At 35.2% G+C, this 16289-nt stretch overlaps 1 protein-coding gene and 1 pseudogene across 1 annotated transcript in view; one reads left to right on the forward strand and one right to left on the reverse strand.

Moving 5' to 3' along the window:
* IL1RAPL1 (interleukin 1 receptor accessory protein like 1) overlaps positions 1 to 16289 on the forward strand; it is a 1449662-nt gene that overhangs the window by 413418 nt on the left and 1019955 nt on the right. The gene's annotated exons all lie outside the window — the stretch shown is intronic.
* LOC119522902 lies at positions 9968 to 10768 on the reverse strand (annotated as a pseudogene).

Consider the following 16289-nt stretch of genomic DNA (forward strand, 5'->3'; position numbering starts at 1 on the left):
AAAAGTAATTTTCTTAGGAAGTGAATGCATAAGTAAAGTGATCCAGGTCTTTCCAACATCAACATCAATAGAAAATAAGTTATCCTTGAGTATGTGGTAGAAACACTGGAAGGCTTCACAGAGAGAAGAAACAATCCATGATATATTACTAACAAATGCACCTTCACTTTTACTTAAAATCTTTGGGAAATTTCTTTAAAATCTCAGAATATAAGACATACAGTAGACAGGAAAAGAAAATTCCTTGTCAAGTCCTGTTGTGGCTATTCCTTGTGGTAGTGACAGGTGCAGTCTTATTGAACTATTGAAACATTAAAGTGTGCCAAATCATGTTGTTTAATGGGTTCCATTTGATATTGTGAACTTGTTTAAGGACATAGCAATAGAGCTATTAATAGTGTATTGAACTGTGATTTAATGAGATCTGTCTGAAATCAATTTGATGTTTGAAATCCTTCCATTCATATAGTGAAAACCAACTTAAAAATTCTGAATAGCATGCGGTTAAGAAATTTGGTAGGCTAAATGTCTTATAACTTCTTATGTGCAAATAAGGCTTTTAATCACATGATCTGTTTAATAATTCATTATTGTTTTACATACCTTTTTTTTAAACACTGTAGTAAAACTTTCTCCCGTTTTTGCTAATGTTAAGGAATATTGTAGAAGAAATGTAATAAAACACCAAAGTAATTATCTGTCATATATGTATGTGTATGTGCATGAATACTGCATTCCATAAAGGGAAGCTAAATATATACTATATACTATGAATATATTAGTATAGACTATATGAGGTTGGAATTTGGTATTTTCTCTTTCATTTGAACATTTGATAAATCACATAGTGGCAAGGATGAGTATATTTTCTTTCATGGCCTTGAGAAATGAGTCTTTTGTATCATGTTTTATCAGTTCTTTTAAAAAGAGTAAACTTTGCATGTTGAGAATTCCATAAAAGCAGTTGCTGAAAGCAATTCTATAACTCTACAGTTTTCATTATAGATACAGACTGGTAAAAAATGACAGTCATTCTTCTTGTAGCTACAAGAAAGATGTTTGCACATTATTCTAGTAGCTGCTACTATTAAAACCAACTGCTTAGAAAAAAATGGCCTACGGTTTTCCACTTTTGGATTTGTCTATGTTTGTGAATAAAGACGTGTCTTAATTAAAGTTTTAAATACCTAACTAAAATCAATATGAGAAAATCAAAATAAAATGTAAATACTCTTAGTGTGCTTCTTAATCATCAGACTTCCCCTTCTACTTCTAAATGCACATACCCAAAACAGAAGAAACCCTCGGTCATGTATTTTGACATTAGCCTTTTAGTAAATCTAACTTGCTGAAATAAAATCTTGTAAGGGGACTGTAATTTAACAGATGAATTTACTACAATATGCTCTTCTAAATATTTCCTACTCATAAAAATGTGTGTGTAAAAAAGGAGAGATGAAAGTCATGTTTCTGCTACACACTCAAAGTCAGTATGCTAGATATCTTCAGTTTGTCCCCCTAGATCCACCATCCACCCTTGCCCAATATGCTAGAGGGAGGAGAGCCTGTAAGGAAAACATCGGTGGGCCCACTGTCCTCTGTCTTCCAGTTGGGTATGTCCAGCGAGGAACATCAGGAGAACAGGGAGAAGTAGTGGATCAAGTTTGGGGTGTTTATTCCCCTGGCTTCCTTTCATGAAGTGGTCCTTGAGGTAGACTGGTGGTCAAAGATCACACAGCTCCTGGTGTACAACTCTTTCAATCTACCTCTCCTTTCATCTCTGGGTTCTGGTAACTGTTCCATCCCATTGCTACTTCCTCCTGGCTTTGAAAAATCTTACAGTGAGAGTTGGGGGCTCAATTCTGAATACACTAAAACTTTAAATTTTTAAAATCATTTACATACTTATAAAATGCCTATATCCATTAATTATTCAATATATATCGACCATTTGAGAAGTGCTTTATAGGGAGACCATTCATTTTGATGCTTTATGAAGTGTTTTATGTAGGTTGCTTTACAATTTGGAATTTGACACTGCATGTTGCAAATGATATGTGTTTTACTAAAAGATTATACTCTACTTATAAAATTTATTTTAGGTAAAGATCTTGGAATTAGATTCAACATTGGTGAATTGTACACTCTTTGACAATCAAGTTCACCAACAAATTTTCTAGTAGAATACATGTATATGAATGGTGGAAAGAAATGAATGTTAAATGAAAGGCAGTGTGAATTTTGCTATGACTATTAGATGGAATTCGATGAATTTTTTTTGCTGATTCCAGTAATACCAAAGTTATCAGATTTAAGCTCACTTTATATGTGAAAAATTTTAGGAGGCATTAGGACTTCAGAATTGTTTAACATTTTATAATCTTAATACTTCAGTGTATGATGTTGGTGTTTAGCATTTTTTATATCAAGAAAAGTATTACTAAACAATAATTTAAAGAAGTAAAAACCTAATGTCACAGTTAAAGTTCTGTTAAGAAAGACCTTTTTGGAGGTAGGGCTTCTGCCTATGGCCAAATGAGGAGATCAGAAAATCTTCTCCCCAAAAAAGTAGTGATAAAGCTGGGCAAAATTGATGAAAACAACCATTTCAACACTTTGGAAGCTGACCAAAGGCAAACGATAATCTGAAGGATATTTCATAGCTTTGTAGTATAAATTACAGGTATTCCGTAATGCGTAGATGGAAGGAGGGATTATCACATTGACGTTAAGTGCTGAAACTCTGGTGTCAGACCACCAGGTTCAAATCCTGACTCTGACAGTTACTAGATTTGTGATTATGGGCAACTTATTTATTCCCTCTTTCCTTCAGTTTCCACATCCATAAAATGGACTCAATTTTAATACCTATCCTCTTTGGGTTGTTGTAGATATTTATATGATATAATCCATATTAACCACTTAGAATGGAACCAGGCACATAGTAAGCACTCAGTAAATGTTAATTGTTATTAATATACTTCACCTCATCATAATCTATTGTACTGGGAGAGGGTAGATAAAAATCTAGTTTTAAATTTATTTAGAATAGTTTATGTTATAGTTCCTATAAATGGGCATCACTGTATATAATATTCATTGTATACAGAAGGGATGCTTTTGTCCCACAAAATGTACGTACAACCCATGTGAAGTAACTGCTGGTGGGAATGTAAAATAGTACAACCACATTGGAAAGCCATTTGGCAGTTTTTTGAAAAGTTAAAAATATGCCTACCATATGACACAGCCATTCTATTCCTAAGTATTCACCCCCAAAAAAGGAAATCATATGTACATGTAGACTTGTACATGAATGAGCATAGTAGCTGTATTTTAATGACCTCAAACTGGAACTAACCTAACTATTTGTGAACAGGTGAACTGATTAAAACAACAACAACAACAACAAAAACAAAGTTGGTTTATCCATACAGTGGAATGCAAGTCAGAAACCAAAAGGAATCAACTATTGCTAGCCACAACCACATGGATGAATCTGAAAATAACCATGCTGAAAGAAGCCAGGGAAAAGAGCACATACTGTATGATTCCATTTATATAAAATTCTAGGAAATGCGATTTATAGTGACAGAAAACAGATCTGTAGAGGTGGGGTGGGGAGAGATGGCTTATAAAAAGGCATGAGGAAACTTCTGGGGGTGATGGATATGTTCAATATTTTGATTATGGTGATGGTTTCCAGGATGTGTGTGTATATATATATATGCCAAAACTTAACAAATTATACACTTACATACATTTGGCCTTTATATTTTACATCAGTTATAACTCACCAAATCCTTTTTAACAAATACATTTCTTCCATAAACTAAACTAATATAGAAATTTAAATTTTTCTTGGATTGTTTTAGTGCATGTTTTTAATAGTGAATTCAATTGGAGTTTTCTCACTAAAATCTAATCTTCAGTTTAGGTTTATTATAAAATGGTATCCTACAACCTGAAAAGGATTATTACTACTCACAATAAATTAGAAGCTAGAGAGACTACATTGTATGTTACATTATTTCATTTGAGTGTGGGTGTGTGTCTGTTATATACAGGTTTCAGCAAGCTCAGTGCATGGAGGTATACGTGTGTACACCCCCACAAACACATACATACATTCATGCTGCATTTCTATTGGGGGCCAATTTATGAAAGAATTCTACAAAAGTGATTGCATTAGCTGTGATTTTAAATATGGTGATTGAGTCATACAATTTTAATTTATGCACATAATTACAGGGAGCTTAATTCATTCAAAGGAAGATGTGCATATATGGTCATTGTACGGAGCCATCTCTTCTTTTATTAATTTATCAGTTTTCACATAAAACTAGTTAATAATCTTCTCAAACTTTGGTAGGATGTTTTAACAAAATACTAAATATTCCATATTGTAATCCTCCAAACAGTGAAATTATCAGGAATGTAATGCTTTGTCATTATGTCAGGTCATCTCTGTAAAGTAGGCTACATTTATTCCAAAATGAGAATTACTCTGAAACTTCTCATGCTTAGATATTTAAATGTCATGATTATGCTCTAATGAATATTTAAAGCTTTGGAGTCAAACATAGTTGCTGCTAATGCCAATCAAATCTAGGATGACCAAAGAAACCCTACTTTCATGAATAAGTAATCTGTCTCCCCATGAGTTTTCTGAATAAGATTCATGTGGGAATAGGGAAAAGACTGTTTGAATGACATTTTATCTTAAAAAGTGGAGCAACCGCAGGAGCAGCTGTAGTATATTAGAGGCTGCTTGACCTGTTCATAGGGCTTTGTGAGATTTGAACTCTTAAGAAAATGCTTTCTTTGATTCTAAACCATGGCTAACAATGTCAGATCAATGTTTAAATATCTGAAGTCTTTATTATTCTCAGGAAGTACATCTTGGTCATCCAATATGAATTCTAAAAGACTTTAATAGAAGCTATTATTTTAACTTTATAATGGTAATAATGTTCTCTTATAAAAAAAGCCTTGTAAGTTTCAAATGTCAGTATTACATTATAGCTTTGGCTCTGTGAAATTTCATACTGGCCATGTTACTCTGTTCAAAAACGTTTTATAAATATTTCAGTGAATTCTATAAATTCTGTTTAAAATTTGAACTATATTTAGAGTTACTGTACTGATGGTCTATGCCATGGATGGTTCAGTTAAAACATGTACTATTAGAAAAAAAAGTCTCAACAAGATAATTAAAGGTGAGTACTATGAAATACCTCATACTAGATTTAAATCTCTACTGATACCAAAGGACTCGTAGTCTATTTGCGGATTATTCCTGAGGTTTCAAGATATAGCATTCATCAATGTGTCTGTAAGGCCTCTCAAATCCATCCTGAAAAGAAAGGACAAGAAATATTATCTTCAGAAAGAAGTTCATCTTGCAAACTGGAGCCTGGTGTATCAAAAGCCTAATACTTTTAGGGGGGCAAAATTCATCCTCTGTGCCTGGAAGATAATATCATCAAGGTAGTGGTTTTTACTGTCTCAAGAAAGACACTGAAAAAAAAAAAAAACCCAATAATGTCTGTAGGTTGTACTTTTTTTATAGTTTGTGCTTTTTCTACTCTTAAACTTTATACATCTCTAATTAAAATTTAATAGATACTTATTAACCACATAGTTTGTATGTCATTAGAAAAAGTTTACAAATATATGTAGAACAGTCTTGTAGTTCTCAAGCAATTTATTACTTAGTGGGTAGAGAAAGTGATCATTTGACATGTACACAACTGATAATAATTCACAGTAGATTGTGACGAGTGCTATTCATTTATTACCATTCATTAATTCGGTAAATATTTACAGCCTAGCTTCATTGTGAAACAGATCAAAATATCTAAAGCATGGTTCTCAGTCTCAAAGAACTCAGTCTGATGTGGGGTATAAACCAATACAGTATTGAGTGGTAAAGCCTATGCTAGAAGGTTCATAGAGAAACATAAAGGAACATAAAGGCAGAGGCCTCCTGTTCTCTTTGCAACGAGGTGGCAAGTTCCTGAGTGACTGCTAGTGGTTTTGGCTGTGATATAGAGTGTGTATGCAAAGAAAACAGTACAATAGAGGGGATAATTTAATAATGAGGTGTTACTCTATTATCATTTTCTTTTCAAATAAACATGCAGATATTTAGCTCAATGGGATCACATGGGTAAAAGCAGCATAAATAAATATAATTTCTTCTTAAAATTTACCTTTGTATATTACTCTGGAACAGCTTTCTTAAGCCTTTCAAAATAATTAAAAATTAGACATCTATTGTAAATTTTATTTCTGGGCAACCTGATAGGTTTTATAGGTATGTTCATATAGAAAAAGGAACAAATGTACATATCAAATGTATCATTTACTGTGGAGGTTTCATGCCAGGTATTTTAAAAATTATGTGTGTGCGTGCATGTGTGTGCATGTGTTTCTATAACTCTGTAATATAGTTCCAATTTTATACAGGTTTGATACAATTTACTGTGATGTTTAAAATGTTTTTAAATGTTGTAATACATATAGACACATGTACATACACATATCTTTGCATTCCCAACAGGTGTCTGTAAGTTTTATAGTTCCTACAGTAATTAATATATTCATTGTCCAGGAACTAATGGTGAATTGGAAAGCAAGCAAAAGTATTATACCTTACCTCTTTTTAAAATTGAAATTGTAGATTATTTTGATAGTAAAACCATCACCTCACTTTTTCCTTTATTCTGAATACATCAGTATTGAATGAATGATAATTCACTATAACCTCTGACCAAATATGATTTAATGGGAATCTCTTGGAAGCAAAGAGAATAATGAAAAATTATATAGTATTTAGTTGCACTAGGATGTTTTAAGAGGAGAGAAAACATGGAAAAAATATGCTGAAAGAGTGGTCAATCACTAACAGGCATTGCATTTTGCCTCAATGAATTCTCTAGTTTATTATTTGAGTCTTTTAATTCAATGTGGATTTACATGCTCAGAATCTGTTTCTGTAGATCAAAAATGACTGTGGAGTCTTTACCTGCTTATAGCAAATGCTTATTTCTCAAATACCTTTAATCACCTGCATATCACCAATGCAAAAATAGGACCCAGGTGAATCAGAGAAAGAAGAGTTCTCTCTTTGAACAGTCAAGAAGTAGACATTACCATAGCAACAAGGGACTTTCATTTATGAGGTTTTAATAACACTGCTTGCTTTTCCATTGCAATGGAAATTTACAAAGCCAGGCTTGAAGGCTTTGTTGGGATTTTCTAGAATGTCAACCTAGCCATGGTGGATGTTGCGGTGAGGGAATTTCAAGTTTATGCAGGGAAAAATACGTGAGTATAACTAAAAAAAACAAACTTTCAGAGAGAATCCCATTCCGTTTCATAAGGACAACCACCAGTTCATGCATATAATGGACAATGTTGGATGCTTGAAGAAATGTGGTATTCATACAGGGTTGCAGCTTTTCTGATACATTATTATTTGGAAGATCCATACTTCTCATAATGTCACTGATGGTTGGTATAAAGCTCATTTTAAAAAACAGTTGATGTGCTTTTAAAAATGTCAGTTCCCCTTTCCTCTAATTATGCTCTTGTTCATTGTCCAAGTTAGTAATTTGCTTTGACCTTCATTACATTCCATTTTCTCAATTCATAATTATCTGAATCTGCATGGAAATACCATTGATTATTTTTCTGTAATAACAGAATCCTTGTTTGTGAGACTATGTAAATTACTGAGTCTAACATTTGTCTAGTGTTGATTATCAGTATTATTTCCCCTATTCACCATCTCTGATTCATGATAATCTACTCTTTTCTTTTCTTGAAATACAGAATTTTATTTAGAAACTGTTTAAAGTAGAAAAAACTCTGTCAAGAAAGACAAGGTGGGAGATGGGTTCCCAATAAAATGCAATTATAGGGCAACAAAATCTAAAAGGCCACAAAAAAAGAAATAGCACCACTTTCATTTGAACAATGTCTACTTACTTGCCTTTTTTTTGGCATTGTTAATCACTAAATCTGAGTTTTCCTTGAATTCCACAGACAGCATGCACTACACAACAATTTTATCATAAAATACCTGCTTTCTACACAAATTTTTGGACAACCTACCTTCAATATAAATACATCTTGGGCTGAACAATCTCAGTAGTGGGTGACACACATTTTGCAGAATTCTGTCAAAGGGACTGAATAGGCTGTGGTCAAAAACAAATGAGGGAGAGTTAAGGAAAGGAATATTTTAAATACTAATAATTAAGTCAGTCATGGTACTGTATTTTCTGCAAAATAAAATTAACATTTAGTAATATGCTAACGAATTTATTTCCAAGGAGATTAGTGCACTGGCAAAGTATTCCGATAGCAGTGGAGAGCTATGGCCAGCAGGTACTGAAATCACCCCAGCCTTGTAGATCAAAGGTAGCAGTGGCCTTCACTGATCATTCCCTTTGCCAGAGGTCCAGAAAGAGCTTGCAGCATGATCACCTGCCTGCTGTATTTACACTCTAAGCAGCAAACTTTAAGGATCCAAAGAGGAATCCCCAGTTGGAAAGGCGGGCAGAGAAGAGTAATGTGTTAAATGTAAACTTAAAAGACAGTAAAATGGGACGCGATCCCCTTTCAAATCCCAGAGATGTGGACGAGTCCCCCAAAGTAGTTTTTGGATTAAAAAACTGGACACACCTCATGTTTTGGTTTGCTAAAGGTGCCGAAATGCAGTATACCGGAAATGGGTTGGCTTTTTTAATGGGGATTTATTAGGTTACAAATTTACAGTTCTAGGGCCATGAAAATGTCCAAATTAAGGCATCAAGAGGAAGATAGCTTCTCTGAGGAAAGACTGTTGGCATGCAGGGCTCATCTGTCACATGAGAAGACATATGGTGACGTCTGCTGGTCCTTTTCTCCTAGGCCCTGGTTTCAAAATGGCTCTCTCAGTTTCTGTGGGTCCTTCTTGCTTTTCCTGGGATGTTTTCTTTCTAAGCTCTCTCTCTCCATGACTTCTCTTAAAGGACTCCAGTAAAGGATTAAGACCCACCTTGATTGGGTGGGCCACATCTCCTTGGAAAGAACCTAATCAACAAGTCCCACCCACAAAAGGTCTGCCCCTATAAGAATGGATTACAAGAACATGGCATTTTCTGAGGTACATAACAGTTTCAAACCAGCCACCTCATTTCCCAAAAAAAACATAATATATGGAAATTTGGGGGATAATTGGAAAAATTATCAGAGAAATGCTCTTTAACTCAAATATCTCAGGAATGAAACACACCCTGTATTCATCCAGGTAAACAAGGCCTCTTGCTTTTTAGCAGGGTTGCATTTGGTCAGTGACATGAAATGACTTTACAGAGCAACTTTCCTTTTGGGCCAAGTCTAGACCTGCAAGGATTCAAGGAATCCTGCAAAGCCTTCTGAACAGCAAGTCCTGAAGATTCCAAGGTATGGCCCTTTCTCTCTAAATACAACAACAAACACATAAAATCTGTCATGTTACCTTTAATATTTTGAAATAAGGGAGCATATTTTAAATGCTCTTAAAGCATTTATTTATTAAAATGTTCTTTACCAAGATTTCACATTAGATTAAAATTCAATTCAGTCTTTTCATTTCTCTACCAAGGTCTCCACTTCAATGTATTACATAAAAACACCTCCTCCAGCAATCAGCGTTTCCAACTGATTGTGACACTGTGAGCCCCAGGGTCAGCCTCTTTGTTCCCCAGGTGAACCAACTAGATGGTTCTACTGCTCTGCTACAAGGTAAAAGCTCCTAACTCAGACTTAATGGAAAAGGAGTGAAACTTCTGCAAAGTGTACTTTTTAAGAAGAGGTACTTTTTGCTTATGAAAAGAAACCAGGAGTCCTCTACGAATAATAAAAGGGAATGTTTTACAGCTAAGCACATGATTTGGAGTGAAGAATTCAGGTGTTGCTCTGCTGGTCCAGGTTGTCAGTACTCTACTTGTTCCTTCCTTGGGCCCCCTTCATCAGGTATCACAAAACCTTCATCTGTGACAGAGAATGTCCACAGTCCCCTGCAACATGGGGTCATTTTCCCCTCGTTCTCCTGACAGAGTAATTCTGTGTTCCTTAGTTTTCCACAGTAGAAATCTCTCTCCTTCTCCAAGTCTTCATGGTAAGTTTCAATACGATGACGTGCTGCATCAATTCAGCCTCTTCATCATCCCCAGTGCACACCAGGATTCTTTCTCAGCACCCCTGGGCCAGCCTTAGGGGCTGCAGGAGTTCTCTGGGTTGAAATAAGCCTCTGTTGAGCTGCCCTGCTAGGGCTGAGAGGTTTCTTTGGTTTATTCAGAGCTGGAGCTACAAGGGAGGGAGCCACTGCCGTTTCTTGACCTTGTTCAGCTGCTACAGGATCATAGTCTTTTCCGTCATACTTTGCATAAACAAACTCTTTGAGCCACTGAACAAATTCAAAATTGTCCTGAAACTTTCCTTTCACTAATTTGTCCACAGGAATTATTTGGTCATCACCCATTCTCTTAAAACCTACTTGTGGTATTTTGAATTTCTGGATGTATTCATGTTCTAACTTAGCTTGGAATTTCACTTTCTTCAAGGCAGTGAAGCCAGGGAACTCCATGTCCATAAACTGACAACAGGCATCCCCTGAGCCCAACTATTCCAGCGTTTTCAAATTCAACTGCAGAGACTCATTGATCTACCCCAGCATGTCTTGTCAACTTAGGTTATCATTGGTCACTGATGTTGACTATACGTTCACTGCCATCATCAGCTCTTGGCCGCACTGCGTCCACTGCCTGCGCCCAGCTCCAGTTCCATCTCTTTCCCATGATCATCTACTCTTGCACTGAAGTTTTCCAATCAAAGGAAATTTGCCATGTGCTTATTTCCAACTTTCTACTTTTATTTTTTTCACTCCTTTCCTCCAGCAATTGATCTATGTCTTTTATTTCATTTCTTCATGGACCAGACCAGTGTTACCTAGTATGTTCAGGAAATGTTGAGGATTATTCTGTTAGTCATTCCTCAATGGGTTTATATACTAATTAATCTACTGATGCATCATTTACTTGCAAATACATATTGAGAGCCTACCACATTCAAGAATTCTGCAGAGAACTTGGGGAATAGAAATGTCTATGCTGCAGTCATGTTGACAACTTCACCATCTTTATAGTGAGAGCAAGAGATATTTAGGCACATAATTATAAAATAATGTGATAAATGTGATAATATACATATGCATGAAATGTTCTCGAAGCGTTCAGGAGGAGCATCTGACTCAGCCTAGGATATCAAGAAAAGCTTATTGAGTGATCAAAGCCTCAGTATTAAAAGACAGGTGAATGTTGGCTAGCTGAGAGGAGCATTCCAAGATGAAGGGACTTGAGCAAAGGCAAAGTGGCAGAAAGCAACATTGTACATGCTGGGAGCTATCAGAAATTCAGTCTCGGCAAAGCTTAAAGTATGAAGCATGTGATGTGAAGTGAAACTCTGAAGAGTTAGGCACGGATCAAACCATGGAGTGACTTATAACCCATGTTGGAAAAACTTGGACTTCATCTGTAGGTAATTGGCAGCCACTGAGGGGTTTTAAGTAGAGGAATGAGCTGGTCCCATTGATGCTTTACATAAATCTCTCTAATGGCCATATGTCATAGAGATATGTTAGGAGATCATCACAGTAGTCCAGACAAGCAAGGATGGAGGCAAGGGTTGGGACTCGAGAAGCAATTGAATCAAAGCTGGACTTAAACGCAAAAGGCCATGGTGGTTGGTGGTGATTTCAGTTTTACCGAGTTTGAGGTCTATGTAACATGCAATTGTACTAGAACTGATGGTTGGCCTCCTGCATAGATATAAATTTGGTAGAGTTTATCCTATGGATTCAGTGGCTTCCCAAATTTTTCTGCCTTCATGTATTCCAAAACTATAACACACCCCATTAGTAACATTCCTCTTCTCAGGCATTGATTCTCATTACAGGAGTGGGGTATATCAGAATCGACCATGTAGAGGACTGTAGTTAAAAAGTTCAGCCTACCAGAGATGTTGATGTATTCCATGGGGAATTCTTGTCCATGTTTCCCATGTACTCCATTTGAAATTATTGATATAGGTGATAGCTGAAACCCTGAGTTTAGGTGCAGTCATGTGGTGTTTTATGTCAAATGAGAAGAACATTTAAGGGGTCAAAAAAGCTCAAAGAATGAAGGACAACTGTAGGAAAGATTCCTGGCCAGTAATAGTTTTCAAACTAATATTTAGTGAGTGAATAAATGAATGAGTGTGTTTTCAAGGAAATCAGTGGAAGAATTCCAAGAAAGATAGATTGATCAGCTATTTCAAAATCAAAAGAAAATTCATGTAGTTCAAAACTGAAATGTGTCCATTGCATTTGGTGATTAGTAGAGCTTTGGTGATCTCAATAAGTTAAATTTCAGGGATGGCTAGTTAAATAGGAGGAGAGAAGAGGATATGGACTCCTCTCTTAAGAAATGTGGGTGATTAAGGAGAGAGATTGAGAACATAGGCATGTTCTTGAGTAGAGGAGAAAGATTTAACACTTCTTTTCCCCATATTAAGCCACTGTTCTTCTAAGTAAGAATTTCTATGATTTTTTAGCAACCCTATTTAATCTGGTTTCTATGAAACCAGAATTAAGGTGCACCTAAGTTTCTGATCATTTCATTTCTTAATTTGTATAATTGAGTGTTAGTTATGAGGTCATCCCTTCAAAATGTCATCCCTCTCCATATTCCATATTACTCTTTTGTGAGAGGTTAAATTCATCTATGGTTTTTTTTGGGGGTAGAATTACTCATAAAAGCTGGACCTTTGGTGATGTCAAATCTATTAATGACATATCACAAGTTGATATTTCTATTGTCCATATTCTGCAGCTTTCTGTCTTATCCATCCCATTCTTTATTCTTGGAAGAGCTCTGCTTTATATCATAGAAATAAAGCTCCCACAGATACTTGTTTCAAAAGAAATACATACTGATAATTAAAAAAAAATTTTCCCATGCACTATTTAGGCACACTTATTTCCCCAAGCATTTCTTTCAAAGAGAGAGCCATTTCCTACTTTGTGCTTTAATCTCCGTTGATTCTTCCCTGATCCTTCCCCTTTCCTCATTAATTTTAAAATTTATAATCCATTTTATCCATTTCCCTTCTTGCCTCTGCCTCAAAGTGACCAGCTTTGTGTGACCAACTTTCCAATGTTTATCCCTCCCTAGAATTTGCCTCTCTTCTGGATTGTCTCCTCTCTTTCACTTTTGCCTGGATACTTGTGCTTATCATTGCAACTGTAACTTTAAATTTGATATGTTTGGTAGACAGATATGTAGATTTCTTTCTTGATAGAGATATCGCTTCAATACAAGTTATAATATGCACCAGAAAAAAATGTTATTTCAGATGCGCAATTTAATGGAACAAGATACGGAGAAGCAGAAGGGAAAGTGAAGATTGAGCGAATAATTATTTTGTTTTAGTTTCAAATATTGGCTAAATAGCCTTGAAATCCCAGTGTATCACAATGACATCAAAAGTTTATCATTGCTTATATTGGATTATCAGAGTACTAATAGCATGTGATTAGCTTAGGAATCAAATTTTGAAATTATAAAATAAAAATAAAAGTTTCCTTTGTTGAAAGGGCTTATGCTTAAAGCTGCCATCGTTCTTTGTCACCTAGTACATAAAACTCCACCTCATTTGATTGCTCATTTCTTTATTGAGCAGTAATTGAATGTAACAACCGTGCTTAAACAAATATTATAAGGAATAATAGATTATTTAGAACTCACTATCACAAAACTTTAAGGCTTTATAGGAATATTAAACAACTGTCGATTTTAATGTATAAAATTGTCATCATTCTTCTCATTTGGAAACCAGATACAATCTCCAGTTAACCACTAACTACAGCCCACTTTTGTTATCATAATAAAGTTTTCATGCTCATCTTATAAAGTTGTAAGAGAACCCCATCGAAAGGTGTTACTAAAATTACGGCTGATGTAAGCTTTTTACTGCATGCCAAAGGAAGGGCAGCTGACAGTACCATGAAATAAACTCGACTGCAGCCTCTTTAATCATTTGTCAAGACGTATTATGTCCTTGTCAATATCAAGGGGGTAAACACTGTCATTAATCTGTAAGTGAGGAAATAAGTAACCACACCAGTGTTCAGGTGCCCAGCTGTTAATGGGAATTCATCTTTATTGCAGCTTTTTCCTTTTTAAATTTTCTCCTGTTGTTCCCTTTCCAGGAAATGTGCAGTTACATTGTAATGTTTGGAAAATATATATAATGCATTATTAGGATGTTGTCCATTGTGAAATGTGCTGGGTGTGCTTAGCAAGAGAGGCACTGACAATGCAGTAGTTAAGCTGAGCCAGCATAGATTAGTCCAAATTGGAACACACCAGCTATAAATTTAACAAAGTGTTCATTTTCTAAAGTGATTGCTTTATGCATCTGCAAATGGGAAATAACAGAACATCCAACTCTTTTTCTTCCCCAGACAAATAGAAAACTTGGATGTTGAAAAGCTTTCTTTAGAACCTTTAAACAGTTATTTTAATTTTAGATGCTGTTGCTGATGTTATGCAAAAGAGGATATTATTTACAGTGGATGTAAAATGGAATTGCATTTATAGCATCTATTATTTGACTTAAATTACCATTTATTTTTCAACACCTTCCTATGGGTAATCTAAGGCTTACCTGTATTAATAGATGAGTATTCAAATTAAAGCTGGATATGGATATGACCCTTTTATGTCTATCAGATTATCCCATAAAATCTTTTGTGCTTAGATTTCTTGTTTATAGGACTTTTCGCGAAAACCAGAATATTAACAATATGCCCTGTTTATCTGGCTCTTCAGTATGACTTACCCTAAAAAAAAATCAGAGATTAAACATGAAGATAGTTAAACTCCAAGTGATACAAAGGCTGATGGTCCAAATAATAATTAATCACTACTTATTGAGTTCCTGTCTATGTCCAGGTACTGTTTATCTCATGTAATCTTTCCAAGAACACTAGGAAGGTGCATTTTCAGGCAGATAGATTAAATGCCCTTCTCAAGATCACATAGCTAGTGAGTTATACAACTTGGATTTGAACCCAACTGTCTCTGGGTTGGAAGCCTCAGCTCTTATGCAGTGGGTCACACTGCCTCTTTGTGCATTTGATCAAGGAAAATCTTACAATTTACTTTGAAAGATTTCATGTGTGCTTACCTAATTCACTAAAGTACCTTAATTAGGGAAGAGGTATTTCTTTCCTGAAATCCCATATTCATTTTTTAGAGATCTGAGAGGCAGTTCTTTTATACTGAACTTGATAGGTTGAATCACTACATCACAGATTATAGAAACCAACTATCGGGGTTCAAATTATGGCTCCAGCACTTCCTAGCTATGTGATGTCAGGCATTAAGTTCATAACCTGTAAAATAAGCATAATTACATTGTGTTATTATGAATACTACATGTGATACTAAATGTAAAGCAGTTGAAACAGTGCTCAGCATATAGTAACTGCTCAGTAAGTAATAGTTATCCCTTAGCATTTTAGGAAGCAGTCTCCAGCCATGTATTTCTTATCAAGAATGGGAATAAATCTCACATTTAGTGCCATACCATCCTTAATATAAGTTCTTCCTTTCCATCCCCTGCTCATCCCTACCTTTCTGGCCTTGATTTCTTCTTCTTCGTTTTTTAACTGCTTTATTGTGATTTAATTCACATAGCAAACAATTCACTTATTTACAAGGTACGTAAAATTCAGAGGTTTTAGTATATTCACAGAGCTGTGCAGCCATCACCACAATTTAATTTTAGATCATTTTTGTTTCCCCTAAAAGAAACCCTGTACCCATTAGGAGTCCCTCCCCAATACTTTCCACCACTCCCCCTGCCATAGAGAACCCCTAATTTACTTTCTCTCTCAATGGATTTGCCCCTTTTGGACATTTCATATTAATTAAAGTCAAGCAATATGTGGTCTTTTGTGCCTGAGTTATTTCATCTAGCATAGTGTTTTCAAAGGTAAACTTTGATAACATGTATCAGTACTTCATTCCTTATTTTGCTTTGATATTCCATTGTATGGATATGCCACGTTTTACTTATCCATTCATCTGCTGATATTCACTTGGGCTGTTTTCACTTCTTGACTATTATGAATAATGTTGCTATGAACATTTGTGAGCAAGTCTTTGTGTAGACGTATGTTTTCAATTATCTTGAGTGTATAGTGTTCT

Source organism: Choloepus didactylus, chromosome X (genome assembly GCF_015220235.1).
Source record: "Choloepus didactylus isolate mChoDid1 chromosome X, mChoDid1.pri, whole genome shotgun sequence".
NCBI lineage: Eukaryota > Metazoa > Chordata > Mammalia > Pilosa > Megalonychidae > Choloepus > Choloepus didactylus.